The sequence below is a fragment of the Saccopteryx leptura genome, chromosome 3 (assembly GCF_036850995.1).
Source record: "Saccopteryx leptura isolate mSacLep1 chromosome 3, mSacLep1_pri_phased_curated, whole genome shotgun sequence".
NCBI classification, from domain to species: Eukaryota; Metazoa; Chordata; class Mammalia; order Chiroptera; family Emballonuridae; genus Saccopteryx; species Saccopteryx leptura.
The window spans coordinates 233,946,026-233,963,885 of NC_089505.1; the positions used below are offsets into that span (position 1 = coordinate 233,946,026).

At 40.1% G+C, this 17,860-nt stretch overlaps 1 protein-coding gene across 4 annotated transcripts in view; it reads left to right on the plus strand.

Moving 5' to 3' along the window:
* Window positions 1–17,860, plus strand: part of CTNNA2 (catenin alpha 2) — a 1,214,276-nt gene that overhangs the window by 504,563 nt on the left and 691,853 nt on the right. The gene's annotated exons all lie outside the window — the stretch shown is intronic.

Here is a 17,860-nt window from a genome sequence, read left to right on the forward strand (position 1 = left end):
TATTCTATCTGCCCAACAGTGTCCCATAAACGCAAATAGAGCGATGTAAAATTTGCAGATTGGAGGGAAGGATCTCATTCATATTTCAGGCATCAGCTTGGTTGTGACTTAAGACTTAGAACTTGACCATAATCTTGACCTATGCATAACACTCCTGCTACCAAAATAATTTCTTGTCTCCAACCAAATCTCAAACTGACCACACTTCAATTAAATGCCTGATCGTCAGCCTGCAACATTATTTCTCAGCAGAATTCATAGGCAAATGAGAGCTTGAAGTGGGAGGAAGTTATGATTTATTTTTCTGCTTAATGTTATTAGACTCACATTCATATATATTTTTGACTAGATTTTAATTAAAGGCCAACTATGTGTCAGTCACTCTTTAGCTAAAAGCTGAATAAATGGACAGAAGAGTGTGTTGTTGGGGAGTTTCTTTTTTTTAGTGTGGGGAAATAGATGATAAAAAGTATAAAGAAGTAACATGTACAGTGTTACATGATAAAACACTAAGGAGAAGCTGAGCCAGGAAGGAATTAAACTAAGCAGATGAGATATTATAAGGTTCACACTTCATCAGGTAGCTCCAGAGGCATCACTGGAATTACTTTTCATGCAGATAGCTGAAGGAAGTAGCAGATGCAAAGGCCCTGGGGCCCTATGTCTTCAGGGACGAGTAGGAAGCCAGTGAGCTTACAGCAGACTGAATGAGGAGAAGGGTTGAGGAGATGTCTTACTTTCTGTCCCTGCAACACCTTTTATAAGATAGAAAGCACACACATTAATCACTGAAGTAAAAAAGAAATAAGTGCCTTGCCTTCTTGAGACGCCAGCCCGAGTACCATTCCACTGGCACTGTTCTTCATAACTGGAGTCAGTCCGAGTCAGTATATCACTGCTCACTCTTCAGATGGATGAAGGCAAAACTGTAAGCCTTTCTCAACTGGGAGCATGTTTTTGTAACACTTCCATATAAATATAATTAATGCCTCTCTCTGGTATAATAAGGGGTTTTGCTTCTGCTCCTCATGAAGCTATGAGGAGATATTCAGGCCAGTTGAACAGGAGATGGATGGTAGCTGAACAAGAATTAAACCACAGACTTCTGTACCCAAGAGGCGACTCACAATCACATGTGCACAACTTGGTGCCACAGACTCCTCTCCTCCGTGCTGAGATATGAGTCGATTATGTCTTTCCACTCAAGAGGGCCTTCACTTTCTCTGTCAGCAGAAGTGCCTCCTTAGGCCTGGCCATTGGCACGAGTTCAAAAGTTGCTTTGCCAATGGATGAAAGCTTTGTTGATTATTTTATTATTTGGGTCATGTATTTTAGATTGTATAAGCATTTATCAAGTGCTTTTGTATCAGGGAGTGTTCCGAAGTTACATTTTCACATAGCAGTGCCCATGAGAGGTATGTTATCCCCAGTTCATAGATAGCAAAGTTTTGAGAGGTTTAGGCAAGTATTCCAAAAGGGAAAAAGCACAGGGAAAGAGAGTCAGCTGAGCACTTGGTGTGGTGGCCATGCTCCATGCTCACCTGCAGGTAGGTATAGAGTGTTTGGCCAGTGCATCAGCCCTGGGGGATTGTTAGAGCAGCACTGAGAAGAGCAATCACCCCTCCCCTCTTGAAGGAAAAAGCACAAAGCCCTATTGTTCTGTGACGCATTAGATACACTGTGGCTTGCCTGACCTGTGGTGGCGTAGTGGATAAAGCGTCGACCTGGAAATGCTGAGGTTGCCGGTTCAAAACCCTGGGCTTGCCTGGTCAAGGCACATATGGGAGTTGATGCTTCCTGCTCCTCCCAGCCTTCTCTCCCCCCCTTCTCCTTTCTAAAATGAATAAATAAAAAATAAAAAGTTTAAAAAGTTTAGATACACTGTGGCTTGTTGCTGTGCACTGTGACCAAACTTTTCAATAATACGACCTGCACTCCATGGTTTATTTGAATCTATAAATGCATGACTGATGTGCATGCATTCACACACACAGGCACATACCTTCCACTTCTTGCTCTTCTTTGCTATGACTGATGGAATTGTCCTCTAGTCCTAGGGGCGATTTTGTACCCCCAGGAACATTCAGCAATGTCTAGAAGCATGTTTGGTTCTCAAAACCGAAGGGAGGGTTGCTACTGGCATCTAGGATTATAGACCAGGATGCCGCCAAATACCCTCCAAGACAGCCCCCACAACCACAACTGTTCAGCCCCAAATGTTGCTAGTACCCATTTAGGCTTGTCTACTTTATTTTTTTGGGATGATTTTTTTAAAATTTATGATTTTGTGTTTACATAGATTCAAGGGCTTGTCTACTTTTTAAAAAAATATGTTTTATTTATTGATTTTTAGATACAGGAGAGGGGGGTGGAGAGAAGTGGAAAGCATCAACTCGTAGTAGTTGCTTTCTGTATGTTCCTTGGCCAGGTAAGCTCAGGGTCAAACTGGCGATCTCAGCATTTCAGGTCGACACTTGATCCCTGCGCCACCACAGGTCAAGCCGAGGCTTGTCTACTTTTAACATTACCATATTTACTAGAAAGTTTGATTTGGGATCATTCTATATTTACAGAAAATATTCTTGATCTTATATCAAAAAATATATATATTTTTTTAACTATGTGCATTACCACTCATGATGTTATAAGCTTAAACCTATTAGGAAAAAAAAAATAGGTTTTTTTTCTCTGTTGGACACCTATAATATAACACTTAAAAAATCTTAAAATTTTCTCAGATTATTTTTCCTTTCTTTTTCTTTTGAATATTCTGTGCTTTTAGATTCAGTAAGCTTTGCCAGTCTGCGAAGTGAAAACTTAGCTAGCCAGAAGTCATAGTCCTTCCTAGCCCCGACTCAGTTCACCTGCAGGTCTTTACTGGGCACATATTAGGTGCTCAGCCTCAGGTGAGGGCAGAGGGGAGAACGGGTTAGTGCACGCTGTCCTCCGCTGAAGTAACAGTGTGAGGAGGCACCGATTCGGGCCCCAGACAGAAAGTGCAGTCTCCTTGGGTTCCTTGCTCCCTATGAGCAGGTCTTCATTGAAGTTTGTGTAGGATATGGCTTATACCATTCAGAGTGATTCTTTTTTTTTTTATTTCTGGAAGAAAAGGATTTTTTGTTGTTGTTTGTTGCAGGAAATTTTCTTGTTATCATTCCCTAATGGTGATGCTAAGGTGGCCAGACCATGCGTTTGACCAAATACTTGCCTTATGTGGATTTCTTGAGCCAGAGTTAGAGGGAAGGAGCGCTGCCATGATTATCAAGTTATCACTGACGTTTGGGCATCTGTTAACCTTCCCATTTCCTCTGTTGGCGTTTTATGCTCCAGCAGCAGGTTTAGCCTAGTTTGTCATCTCAGACAGTCAGGAGTTTGCGTTGGACTGTGGTAGGAGGGCAAAACTGCTCTCTGGCAGTGGGTTCTACACAGTGATGACTGTCATCAAGGGGCCCTGCCTCTTGCCCCATCAATAGTTTTGAATCTCAAACCACTCAAGCCTTAATAACTAGGTGCCTCTTATCTTTTAGCTTAGCACCAGCAGGTGACTGGATACTAGTCTAGAAAAGCTTAAGTGTGTTGTTAGGGAAGGCAAGATTTAGTTTCCAATCCGGCATTTGCTCCCAGGTCTTCCCTGCCCAGTTGATCACAAGTTCTCTAAGAGTTGACAGCTACTGTTGAGCAGTTGGAGAAATGCGTGTAGGTTTTTCCTACTGAAAAACGCTATTAATTTTGGTGTCACTTGTTCTTCGTCTTTTCATGGAGCCTCATAATTGTCTACCGACAATAAATGTTAACATTTACGGAGCAGTGGCGGGCACCATTCTAAATAGTTTGTCTAGTATCTCATTTACGCCTTCCCAAGTAGCAATATTCTATCATTATGTTCCTTTGACACACAAAGAAGCTGACTCTTAAAAAGTTTAATTTACTTAAGATCAATAATTTTGTGGATGGCAGAGCTCATCATTTTGAACCCGGGGAGTCTGTCTCCAGATTCTTCTCATTTATTTATTATTAACTATTTTTTGATACATTCCATGGATAAAAGCAACATGTCGAGAAAAGCTCTGATAAATTGGGTACGTGGTAGTTGCAATGTTAGCCCGTCAATGTGGTGTCCTCCCAATACAGGACTGAACACTAGCTCCCTCGTTTTTAGATAAACAGAATGTCAGAATTGGAAAGGACCTTTGCAATTATTTAATTTTATTTGTTAATTAATTTATAATTACCTTTTTACAGGAAACATTTTAAATGGATTAATAACAAACCTAAGGTGTGACAAGACATAAAAGAAGTAACAAAACCATAAAATGGAAAATAATTCTAAGTATTTGAAAAACAACTAAGATAAAGCCAGACATAGCTTGCTTTAAGGAAGAGAGTGCCAGGTTACATATAGATATTAATTACTAGCTGATATGAAGAAGGGAGGTTGGCTGGATGCTGTTCAATAGTATAAAAACAAATAAATCCCTTTCCCCAGTAGAAATTTAACTAGGAAACTAAAGTCATATAACTTCACCTGAACCTTTGTAGCCTATCTGCAGCTAGAAATGTGACATTTGATAACCTCTAAGAACTTCTTCATCTCTTAATGTTCAGGACCTCAAACCTAATGCACACCTTCTGATTTTAAGGGAGAAATAACTTGGATTTTCTTAGCTTTGTATTTTTTTTCTTCCCCAGATTCTGATCTTTTAGACGCAGTAAGTCTTGCTGTTCTATATTATAAATATCTGTGTACAGATATTTGACCTAATAAAGAATTCATATTCTAAAAAATATATAATGAGATGTCTTCTGTAGAGTAAAATAAACTTCTAATATTTATTTATTACAAACTGGAGCTTTTTTGAGAATTCAGGAAAAGCATCTGAAATATGACAGAGTAATAAATAGAACATTTTTATTAATTTACTCAAACCTAATTTAGCTGTAACTCTTAGAAATCTAGATGTCTCACAAAGGTAGGCCCCCTGCCTAAAAATAAATGAACAGAGGTTTAAAGGTTCAATAGCAGTTGAAAGAGAGGAGAAGTTGTGCTGCAATAACGAACACCCCAAAACTTGAAGGATCAACCATAGACGTTTATTCTAACCCTTACAGAAAAACATTCTGCAGACCCCGCAGTCTCTCTAAGTAGCTTGTACCAGTTACCATTCAACATGGTAACTCTGTGATCTCAAAACACTAAGCTTTCACATTCTCCCTGCAGAAAAAGAGGGCCTGGAGAATCCCATAGAGGCTTTACACGGCCCTGGACCTGAATTGGCATCATATTTTTATTCCTATTTCATCCACCAGAACTGGTCAATAACCTAGTCCATCTTTTTGGAATGCCCAGAAAAGAAAGGGAAATACAATACGGATTGGAACCATTGATGCCTACTCATTGGTATAAGTATTTTTTACCCCAAGCCCTATAACAGCACGACTTGGGCCTCTAGTGATTCATTCTCTCTGAACGTACAGGGGTTATTACTGAGATTTCTGATTATTTTTTTTATCAATTTTATAATTAAACTTTAAAAACTCATTTGTACTATTTACATTTTTATTTTAAAACCTCGTTATCATTATATAAAAATCATTACAAGTTAAGATTCTTTTTTAAGGTAAAATAAAATGTTAAGAACAAGGGGAATTTGCTTGAACTTGTTTTATGTGCCTTATATTTATGCTTTGTTAATTCCTATAGATTTAAATTTTCCACACTGCCTGTTTTAGAAAATAAACCAAGCAATCAGAAATTAATTTAAAAATAAAAGCTGCATAATCGTTGTTTTGTAGTGGTGCTTTGGTGAATAAGTAATTAGCTGAGAGCTTAAAATTGCAGTATAGTAACTCATTTTCCATTTTGCTAATTTTTTTGCAATTCAACAAAGAATCAATCTTTTTCCTTATCTAACCATCAAATATATATGCTGGCTGTCGTCCTTGCTACATTCGGAATGGGCTCACTTGTTTTCACTAGTCTTTGCTTGGTAGTAGAATTTGTAGTTGATGCGGCTCATTTATCAGCCAAGTATGGAGAGGTTCTGAAAGATGTTTTGTCATTTTACACTGTCAATATGATGCATTCGGTGAGTCCTGGTTTCTTTGAAAGAACTTGAGTTGCACTTATTTTGCAGGGTAAAGCATGGGAATAAATGATACACAACTAAGTAAACAGAAAACAAAACAAACTAAAACAACAACAACAAAAAACAGAGTCAGAAAACTGAAATCCAGGGAGCTTCATTTCCAAGCACACATTTTTAGAGTTAGAGGAGAGCAAATAAAATGGCCATAGCTACTTTTTTAGATTTGATCTATTACCTACTTGCTTTCTGATTATTAAACGGGATAATACAATTCTTGTGGAGCGAGAGGTGGAAAGAGAAGTCACTTACTTTCTTCTTCATTGGCCATGCAGGCTCCATCTATAAGAGCACAGTGTGCCAACCATGGTTAGGACACGGAGCATGCAAAATCAGGCAGAGCTCCAATTCTGGAAGCAGTAAGTTGATATAGGAAAGTTGTCTGTTTCATCTTTCTTTTTCCTGCATTGGGTTCTGTGGGTATAATTGTTCAGCTGTTTTATTTGTTTGCTTGTCATGGAAATAGGAAGGGACAGGGATGTGTTACCTGTAACTTGCTAACAGAATCTGCTTATTTCAAAGCCTCCACTCTGACAGTTATTACAGAAGACAATTGGAGAGCACACCACAGTGCGAAAATATTTTGTATGTAATCAAAACCATTCTCACAGACCCTAGAATAACTAGCTGTCATTATAATTTAAACCAGTTTTATTAAACAAAGTTTATTTTTTAACAATAACCATTCAAACTTGCTTCTTATTTTTTCTGCAAACTTTGATGTTCACATTTATGAATATAAACATCTAGATAATATGTGTTCTTTCTAGAGAAATGTCACAGGGAAAAAATAACCCTAGACAAATTTTGATTCATATCTGGATTTATAACTCAGGATTGTTTTCTGGTTTAAATATTTAACTTTGAGTTTCAGTTTCCTCAGCTGGAAAAATAAGGATAACTTCAAAAGATTGTTGTAAGAATTTGTTGTAAGGATTGTTGTAAATATAAAACCAGCAAAGTTCCTGGCTCCTAATAGATTTTCAATAAATGTTATTCTCATTGCCCTTGCTTCTCATTACACTTGTTTTCTCTACTCAAAAAGAAGGTGAAGGAATTAGTGAATACATAGATGTATACATAACACGTAGATACAGACAACAGGATGACAATAGGCAGAGAGGAAGAGGGTGGAGGGGGGGAGAAGGAGACAAAGGGGTGAGGGCAATAGGGGAGGAAGGAGACTTTGCTTGGGGCAGAAGGTGCACAATGTGGTAGGTAGATGGTGTTATATTGAGTTGTGCAATTGAAATCCGTATGGTTTGGTGAACCATGTCATTGAAATAAATAAATTTAAAAAAATACGTTTTCAATAGCAGCTCTGCACTTTGCCAGTGCTGCCCCTTGTAGGCCTGTGATTTTATTTTGGTCTGTCATCCACAGAGCTTCCCTGTTGCTTTGTTGAGAGATTATGTTTCCACTCACTTATCCCTCCATTTTTATGCCTTTTATGAACATGCAATTAGTATGAACTGATTATTTGTCCAAAAAAGACAAAGTCCATGCTTACATGTAATTTGTGTATGAATGGAGGAGACAGATAGTAAACAAGTAAGTCAAAGGAGAAACAGATAATATGATTGTTCATACAAACTGTGAAGACATTGCCCTAGTCCAGAGGTTCTCAAACTTTTTGAAGTCAGGGTGCATTTAAAATCCTACAAATAATTGTAGGCACATTATATACAAATTTTGAGAAATATGTTATAATAATTAAGTCAAATATTAAAGAAAAAAGAAGTCCAAGCGTGTTTTTATGGTAATTAAATGAAATAAATATGACAAAATTAAATTTATTCTGACATTAAAACACATTTTTATGTTATATTTTTTGAGTTATGCTTTTTAGAATTTGTAAAAAAGAGGGGTTAAAAATAAAAGAAAAATACAAAAAAGTTATCTTTTTATATATATAGATACATTCTTTGTAAGATTTAGTAAATTTGGCAGGTCCTGGTGCAAGTGTGTTAAGTTTTTTTCATTCTTGTGTTTATGAGAAACATGAGCCTGATCTGTCCTAGAGATTTCTTCAATGTTTGGGCATTTTTTGAAAGGCAAACTCTCATTTCCTCTCTTTTTACTCTTAATTGTGTTGAGTGCAGAAAACCCCCACCATACATATCATCTTAACTTTACACCAAACAAAGGATAGAAGAAACTTGTCTCCAGTCTTTCTGGGGAACGTGGGGGGTAGTGTAAACAATCCAGCACCACAGCTTAACAGCCTTTTGCAACCTAAGCAGACAAGTGAGGTGGGGGTTGGGCATACTGTCAGTTTACAGCCAATTCCCCACACCTCTGTCCCCCCAAAATCTAAACTCCAGAAACCCTGTTGGTTTTTTGGTCCCCAACAGGCACATATTTCTCTGGAATACCATAGGGTGCACCTAGAAATCTAGGGCGCACACTTTGAGAACCACTGCCCTAGGGTGATGGTACAGTTGCTGACTGGGGTAGGGAGGTTCTCTTAGATATTCTCAGGGAGGGCCAAGGGGCTATGATTATTAGAAGGATGTGATAATTGCAAAATCTCTTGGAATGTCTGGAATGTCTTGGAATGCTGATGAATGGATCAGCAGTTACTGGGACCCAGTGGCAAGAGCAGGCTTGGAGTCTTCAAAGACCAAAAGCAAAGCTGGTGAGTCTGGGATCAAATGAATGAGGGGAGATGGGGCTGCCCCTGATGAGAATCTCAAAATGAATCTTCTCTTTCTCTTTTACCCCTAATTTTAAGAGAATTAAAAAAAAAAGTCCTAATCTTAATTGCTTTTGATTTTCTTAATTGCTAGTTACTGCAAAGCTATTCCTTCCTACTCTTTTCATTTCATTTTTCTTTGGTTTAAATAAGCCTTTGAAAGGGCTAGCCTAGGAACTCACCCGCATTTATGCCATGTTTCCGAGAGAAAATATTATTCAAATTGTGCAAAATATTTTTTAGAACATAGTTCTTTTAAAGGTGGGGACAACCTACTTTAGAATGTCTTAAAACAGGCCATTATTTTATATATATATTTAAAAGACACCCTCATTACTCTAAAATCTTGGTTTCTGTTCAGGCTGCACTAAAGATTAGATTTGTCTTATTATGAATTCCCCATAGTGGTAGATTTAGAGCTGGCACATTCATTTTCATTCTGCTTTGTGGAAGTTTCAATGTATCTTTCTTTGCAGGTGGATGTTGTTAATTACCACAGAATTTTTATGTTTTCTTAAAATTAGAACGAGCAGGGCCTCTCTTTGGAAACTCTCTTAAGAAAGATGCCCAAGGAATGTTGGGGCTTTTGTTGTTATTTATTATTTTCTGTCTCTTCATTTAGCAAGTTAGCTTTGTTTTGAAAAGGGAGAGAAGAATTAGTCACTGATGGAGGCATCGATTGAAGTCCTTCTTCTCACTTCAGTATTAAAAGGAAGAAAGGGCTGATGGCACTCATTCACATGTTGGTTCCCATTTTACCATCATCGAATCCTGATCCTCCACTTCTTTCTTTGTGAGTCCTCCTTTTCGTCTCCTACACCCCGTCATGTTTACAGGTCACCTTCTCACTGACCTTTGTTTTCTTTATGTGCTATCTCTGCCGACATGTACTTTAGGGATTGCAGGTGGGTTGAGAATGACACGTTGGTCTGCAGAATCCGAGAGAGGAGTGTGGCAGCAAGTCAGTGCCCATGAGGAGAGGGCCACCATTCAGAGGATGCACACCACTGGAGAGCAGACTCACAAGCACATCTGTCAGAAATATAAACCCACTGCTGTCATCTCCTGTCTGTCCAGGCCTAGTCATTGAGATCCCTGATCACCATTACGTGCGCTCTACTGTTCCGCTCCCCTCTTTCCTCTGCCATTCTTGAGAAGGGCTGAGAGGGGAAGAAGATGGAGAATAATTAAAAGAAGTTAAATGGAAGCAAGGAATAACAGGCTGCTCCTGAAGGAAACTGCCTCCAGCACCTCTGTCCACATACTGTCTTTATTAAAGAACATAGCAGTTAGTCTGGTCTACACTGAGTTCACAAGGAGCACGGATTGCATATTGTGGAACCCTAGAGGTGGAAGCTGTAGGGGTGGGTCAGGCCTATGCCTGCTCTCCTGACTGTCCACCGAGGCCTGGAGTCAAATGCAGGGCTTTGTGGCTCACAGAACCTGCTTCTCTCTCCACTGTGAGCTGTCTCTTCCAAAATCCAAAACCATGGTTTCCAAGGAAAATCAAGCCCAGTGCTGGCCCCTGTATCCTGTCAGGGCTTGAGCCTCTGTGTCCCCCACCCTTGTCCTCAATGTGAGCAGAGTGTCCTGGAATAAAGCACCCTTGTGCCTGCAGGGTCCATGTATGAGAGTCACACTTCCTGTTTTTATTCGGCTCCCCACTGGTCTCAAGCTTGCTCGCTGTCTTAATTTTCTGGCATCTCACGGAAGCAGCTTGATGGATAGAAAGACACTGTGAATTTACATAGAACTGAGTTCAAGTCCCACCTCTGCTTCTGAACAGCCTTTGCAACCTTGGGCAAGTCCCTTAATCTGGAGCCTGTGTCCTTCATCTGTGAAAAGGAAGGTGATAACATTTAATTCATAAAATGTCTGTGAGAAATAAAAATAACTTTAAACTTCATAGCAAGACTTAGATAAATGGAAGCTATGAATTGCAGGTATGAAGTCCTTTGCCTGATTTAAGAACAGTGATAATACAAAAAAAGGAAACAACAATCGTTTTCCTACCTAGGATAGTTGAGATGTTTAAGGTACTTGTTTCAATATTCATTCTTTTTACCATCTTTGAAGACAGTACTTCAACCACAACCATGTCAAAAAGTGGACAACAGTGGGTGCCCACTTAAAAGCACTTTGAGATGAGTGGTGCTAAGTGGAGAATCAGACCAGGAAAAGAGGCCAGTCGTTCTGAGGTTGTTTTTAGAGCTCATTCAGATTCAGATTCAGCCATTTCTGCATGCCTAAAGCACATTGGTTCTGTTATACAGAGCGTGTGGTTACAGAGTCATTTCTCCCAACAACCCTGAATGGTGTGAGTGAAGTCAAGTCAGACCTCCTGAATAGAGCTCATTACTGTGTCCCTCCTCAGAGTCAACAGAGGGCGGACTGTCTTAGTTTTCATTTCCATCAACTGCTGCCTCTATCACCCAGAGAATTGGACCACAGGCAGGTTGGAAGGAACATTTTGTTTTGTGAAAGTGAATAGCATGAACTTCCTGGGTTCCAATCCTGACTACTTTATCTGTACGACGATGGCAGGTTATTTGAACACTTGATGCCTCCGTTTTCTTATTTGTAAAACTGGATAAATTTCAGTACTTCCATCACAGGTGTGGATAGAGCGTAGAATAGCATTAGCATCGCCTCTGACATCACCATGGCAGCCAGCAGCCTCTGTGATGTGTCTATCTGAATATATAGCAGTTGACTTTTAAACTTGATCTATCCATTGACCTAGGAAATAGATCTTTAAGTGTCTACCTCAGAAAACAAAAATAGTAGCTTTAGTTTTCTTTATGTCACTACTCCATATGAATTATACACATACATGTGTGTATTAGTTCTCCATTTCAAGAGCTATAATGTATGCTAGCTACTATGCTAAGAACTCTCTATATTTTTATTTGGCGCAAAGTAATTCTAGGAGAATTTTGCGTACTTTTAATAGCTCACTTTACAAAGGAAGACATTAGAGCAAATTGTAAAAAATAACTTTCCCATGGTTGCCCGAGTTGGGATTCTAAGATTCAGGTATTTAGTGATTTTTTAAAAAAGATTTAAGTAGCCTGACCAGGTGGTGGCGCAGTGGATACAGTATCGGACTGGGATGCTAAAGACCCAGGTTTGAGACCCCAAGGTCACCAGCTTGAGTGTGGGCTCATCTGCTTTGGACAAAAAGCTCACCAGCTTGGATCCAAGGTTGCTGGCTCGAGCAAGGGGTTACTCGGTCTGCTGAAGGCCCACGGTCAAGGCACATATGAGAAAGCAATCAATGAACAACTAAGGTGCCACAACGAAAAACTGATGATTGATACTTCTCATCTCTCTCCTTTCCTGTCTGTCTGTCCCTGTCTATCCCTCTCTCTGACTCTCTCTTTCTCTGTAAAAATAAAATAAAATAAAAATAAAAAAGATATAAGTAATTGGTCTGCTTATGTCTATGAGTTTAAGGAATGAAAAACCAGTTAATTAGCCTGAGCCAAGGATAAAGTGATATTTTCAAAAAGGTTTCTCTGTATGAAATGTTGCATATGTAAGGCTAATGAAGCAAGATAAGCAAATCAAACCCTAAATACACATTTTAGAAAAATGTCTATTGTAAGTTGTATTGTGTAGTGTATTAAAGTTCTTTTCACTGTAAAACTCTTGCCAAAGATTTAGTTACAGAAATACTTTTGCCTCGAACTGTAGGTCATTGTCGGGCTAATTTCTAACGGATAAACATAATGCTTCAAGAATTGTGCTATTACTTTGGGCCAAAGAAGACAGACTGCTAGAAATGATACCTATAAATTGAAGTGTGCACCAATGGTAAAGTATCCCTCAAAGAAACCCTTGAAAACTAAGACTTTTTTAGTTAAAATACATTTTAAGAAGATGCTTCAAAAGAAGCAATAATATTGGGTGTATTTCCAATGCATATTTGCGGTCTCTCAGCCTGCTCTTGGCTTTGAGATGGAAGTACTGCTCCCTCTTTCATGAAAAACACTTCAAAATTGGAGTGCTGCTCTGGGCCCAGTTTCTTCCTATATCTTTTTTTGTTCTCCTCAGGGTTTTCTTGCAGGAGTCAAATCACAGTTCTGTCCTGGATTTTGAGGGTATCCAGAGGTGTCAGTGATGGCATGACACAAACCAGATCTCCTGGTAATTCCATAGCTTAATAAATTGAATGGTTACAGAGATCTATCTGTGTTTGCAGCAATGTTAGTGAGGGCAGGGACATTTTCAACTTTTGTCTTCCTATCGGTACTCTCAACATCTGATACAGAGTTGAATTTGGATATTAAATTCATGATGGATAGCACCTGGGAATGAGATCGTCTGAGGTGTGGGAGGAAGCAAAGGTTAGATTCCTGTGTGTCCCTGAGAAGAGATCCTGAGCCCTCCTTGCACCAAGGTTGAGAATTAGGAATGGGACAACAGACAGTCCTTCCGTTGATTTGGGAAGACGTGAGCCTCATTCTTTAGGGAGAACTCAGGGAGCAGCACAACCCCAGGGAACAATGACTGTGGGGTAGTGTTCTCAAGGTGGGCCTGAGGAAGCCTCCCAGGGCGTCTGTCTGTCAGATGCAGGGGTATATTGATTTCTGTGCATGTAAGAGTAGTATGGAAATGTTGAAAGGTCTTAGAGAACCTCCCTGAGTATCCTGTGGCCCCACCAAGACAAGGAGGAATACAGGAAACATAGACGTTCCAGAAAGTTGGATCCAAGGAGTTGTATCCATGTGTGGTGGCAAGGAAGCAGACTTGGAAACCAGATTATTTCCACTCAAAATCCCCACTCCTCTATTTACTGGTCACATGACAGTGGGCAAATTAACATCTCTATGCCTCAGTTTCCTCCCTTTAAAATGGGCATAATAATAATAATGTCTTAAGAATGCACCCTGGTATAGAACAAGAGCTTTAGAAGTAAATCGGATATTACTGAGTTTTATGAAAGGAAAGAAGACATTTTTCATTCATCTGAATTTGGGATTAGAAGACTAGTCATTCAAGTCTCCAGATACTCAAACTTGAAACAAAGAAACAAATAGTCATAAATGGGGATTTAATTATGCTGCTGACTTTCCATTAGATTCTCAACCCCCCACCCCATCTCCCAATATTAATGCAATTTTCTTCATTTTCTGGTTGAAACACTTCTTCTGATACATGAACTATTCTCACAATCTTGGGCAAGTGGCTTAATTTTTCTTATCTCAGTTTCTTCATCTGTGAAAAGAGTAACATAGCAAACGTGGAGGATGGTTGTGAGTTCTAAACAAAATGAATCTGTGAAATGCATGTGTGGCAGTAAACGTGTCCTGACTCAGTGTTTAATTAACCCTGAGTGTGTTTCTGTCATTGTGGTGTGTGGCCATTATAACTCTTCCATTAAAAGACAACAATAATGGGAAGACTAACTTGAGACTAGAGAAAGTTGCTGTAAAAGCCCATGATCAGAAAAGTACTCCGGCGACGGCCACTCTTCTTCGTCAGCTTTGACTCCAGCGCGGCTTCCGCCTCAGTGTGTCTGAAAGCCGCCTGTGACGGTAGGGGCTCAGATGATTTGAGGAGGAGAGCTGTCGGCTTGTTGATTATTACTATGCATTTGCCAGCTCTCGGTGTAATTAAACCCAGCCAAAGCCCAGGTATATTCCTAGCCAGATCTGATTTATTTAGATGTTTTGCTTTAAAATGAACACCAGGGTAAAATTTGTTTTGTTTCTTTTCTTTCGAAAATGCCTTCAAAATCCAATCTCTTTGTCAGTGACAAGTATTGATATACTTTGTCATACAAGAAATATCTTCAGCTTCTAGAACTAAAAATTCAATGATTTTCAGCAGACATTCCTAAGATAATAACATAATCTATCTTGCAGAGAATATTAAAGACGAGCCTTGAAGGTAAGGGCAAAAGCCCATTTATGCCTCAAATTAGAAAGATAATTTCAAGAGAACAGCATTTATGTTTATTTTAATTTAACAGTCTGGAATGGCAACATTCACATTAGTGATTATTTCTACCCAAGGTTTACATTGGCAAAAAGTATAAATATATTTTCTGCTTTGAAAATGAGACACATTTAATGTTGCATATAGTGAAATGGAGGCAGTAAAACCCCTAAACCCTAAAATGTGTGAAGAAAGGTATCTGATTAATGACAATTGCTGGTTGTTGTATTTAGGTAAGTGATGATTTTACAATTATAGATACAAAAATCTTTCTAAAATGCCTAAATCTAACCCTCTGTCTTCATTTGATCAGATCTATTAGGATCGTCTTTTTAGTATAATAGGGCTCTCAAGACTGGGCTAATGAAAATTCCCAGCTGGTTTGAATTCTTAAAGAAGCTCTCTGGATTTGCATCTGTTTAAGAAGGAAGGTAAGGCCCTACCCTTCCAGGAGGACATGGTGGGATGTGGAAGTGTCCTCGTCAGATTGTGGAACTGGCAAACTTTCACATTCATTACTTCTCTTCTTGAGTCCCCCTTTTCTGTGTTCTTAGTGTCTCCTCCTTCTCTTGAACAGATACCCAAGGCTTTCCTGCAGTTTATTTGAGGGGAACATTAGGAAAAATGACTAAACTCATCTAAGTGTAGCAGAGTGTTTCCTTCCTGCTTCTACTTCATCTAAGATACGTGCTTTAAACACTGTATCCACAGGAGGAGTGCTGCAGCCTTGTGCACAAGTTGTCTTGAAACCGGCCCCAGAACTCCAGTGACGGTCTAAGGCAGGGGTCCCCAAACTGCGGCCTGCGGGCCACATGCGGCCTCCTGAGGCCATTTATCCGGCCCCCGCAGCACTTCCGGAAGGGGCACCTCTTTCACTGGTGGTCAGTGAGAGGAGCACATTGACCATCTCATTAGCCAAAAGCAGGCCCATAGTTCCCATTGAAATACTGGTCAGTCTGTTGATTTAAATTTACTTGTCCTTTATTTTAAATATTGTATTTGTTCCTGTTTTGTTTTTTTACTTTAAGAATGTGCAGTGTGCATAGGGTTTTGTTCATAGTTTTTTTTATAGTCCAGCCCTCCAACAGTCTGAGGGACAGTGAACTGGCCCCCTGTGTAAAAAGTTTGGGGACCCCTGGTCTAAGGCATAGAGCCTATACTGAAATTACTTTTCTGCCAGTTGGCCTGTTTGCTCCCCCTCTAATCTTTCACCATTCCTGAGAGCCCCACAGGGGCTGCAAGATGAGCCTCAGCTCCTGGCACATCTTCAGACACTGCTTGGTCCCTTACCAAGAACTGAAACCTGGCCAGGCGTTTTCCATTAGCTGCCCTCGCACGTCTTAAGATCTCATCAAAGATGTAGTGTACAGTGGCATGAAGATATGGAATAACAACAAGGGTAGTAAATGATTAAGTGACAAAATGACAAATGCTTCAGGAAACCAGAGTAAAAAGGCAGTGCCATTGGCTGGGGCTGGGGGCCATGAGCAGGAGTCTACAAAACAGGTAGTGTCTGTAAAGAGGGAAAAGAGAGGCATAGGGCATTTTGGGTCCCTGGGGACAGACCGAGCAAGGAAAGGCCTGAGGGTAGAAATGGTCAGGAATTTGGGAGACCAAAGGACATGTTTTGAGTAAATAAAGGAGCGTTGGTATTATGACTCTGCTGCCCACGAAGCTTCGGCAGCTGCAGAACTAAGGAAGCCAGAGGAGAGAGTGCATTGTGGTTTAAAATAACCTAGTGTCCTCCTTGGTCATAGATCTACAGTGTGTCTGTAAAGTCATGGTGCACTTTTGACCGGTCATAGGAAAGCAACAAAAGACGATAGAAATGTGAAATCTGCACCAAATAAAAGGAAAACTCTCCCAGTTTCATACCTATTCAGTGCAGTTCAATATGGGCTCATGCACAGATTTTTTTAGGGCTTCTTAGGTAGCTATCCCATATAGCCTCTACAGACTCGTCACTGACTGATGGCCTACCAGAACGAGGTTTCTCCACCAAACTGCCGGTTTCCTTCAACTGCTTATCCCACTGAGTAATATTCCTATGTGGTGGTGCTTCGTTATAAACGCGCCAATATTCATGTTGCACTTTGGTCACAGATTTGAATTTAGCAAGCCACAGAACACACTGAACTTTCCTCTGTACCATCCACGTCTCGACTGGCATGGCCGTGGGCTGCTCTTCTGTATACACAGTGTTACATCATCATCTGCACATGCACACATGCTGCCACATCATCCTACAGAAACTGGAAACTGGGAGGGTTTTCCTTTTATTTGGTGCAGATTTTACATTTCTATTGTCTTTTGTTGCTTTCCTGTGACCGGTCAAAAGTGCACCATGACTTTACGGACACACTGTATTCTGGGAACATTCAGTATGCACACTTAGAATTCAACATGGGAAAATAGTGGGACTCTGTTGAAATATACCCTTCTGGGTTTATTTACTGGACTTTGTCACTGCTTTCTTCTTGTTCCCTCAGCTCATAGACAGGAACATGCACACTTTCACCTTCAGAGAGTGGCTTTCTGGAAATGACTGAGGTGACCACACTGCCTTGGATAGTGCAAGGCCAGGGGTCACCACCATCGTGGCCATTCACATGCAGGTTCTCATTGAATTCGGGCAAATGGCAAATAAACAGCGGAGCCGGAGGATGGTGGGCCATTGCTGTCTCATCAAGGCAGGCTGGCCACAAGAAAGCCAAGGGAAAAGCAGAAACCTGTTTTTCTTGTGGAGGGCAAGGGATCAGGGAGGAAAAAGAAATCCTACTGCACCTCTCAGTTGTGGGGGGCAGAATCTCTCTGCCCCTTCTGCTCTTTCCTTTCAAAACTTTCTGGCCTGAAAACCTCTCTTCCAGCAAACATTAGCAGAACAATGGCCCTTCCCAAGCAGGAAGGTAATTTGCAATCTCACAGACCACATATACCTGGTGCTGCCCAGCCCCCAATGCAAACTATAAGTGAGCAAACATAAAAATCGTATTTTACAAACTTATTTGACTAACAGATAGTTCACATCTCTCTTGAATAATCCTCAGATCCCCAACATAGTGGCAAGCTTGCTGAAGGC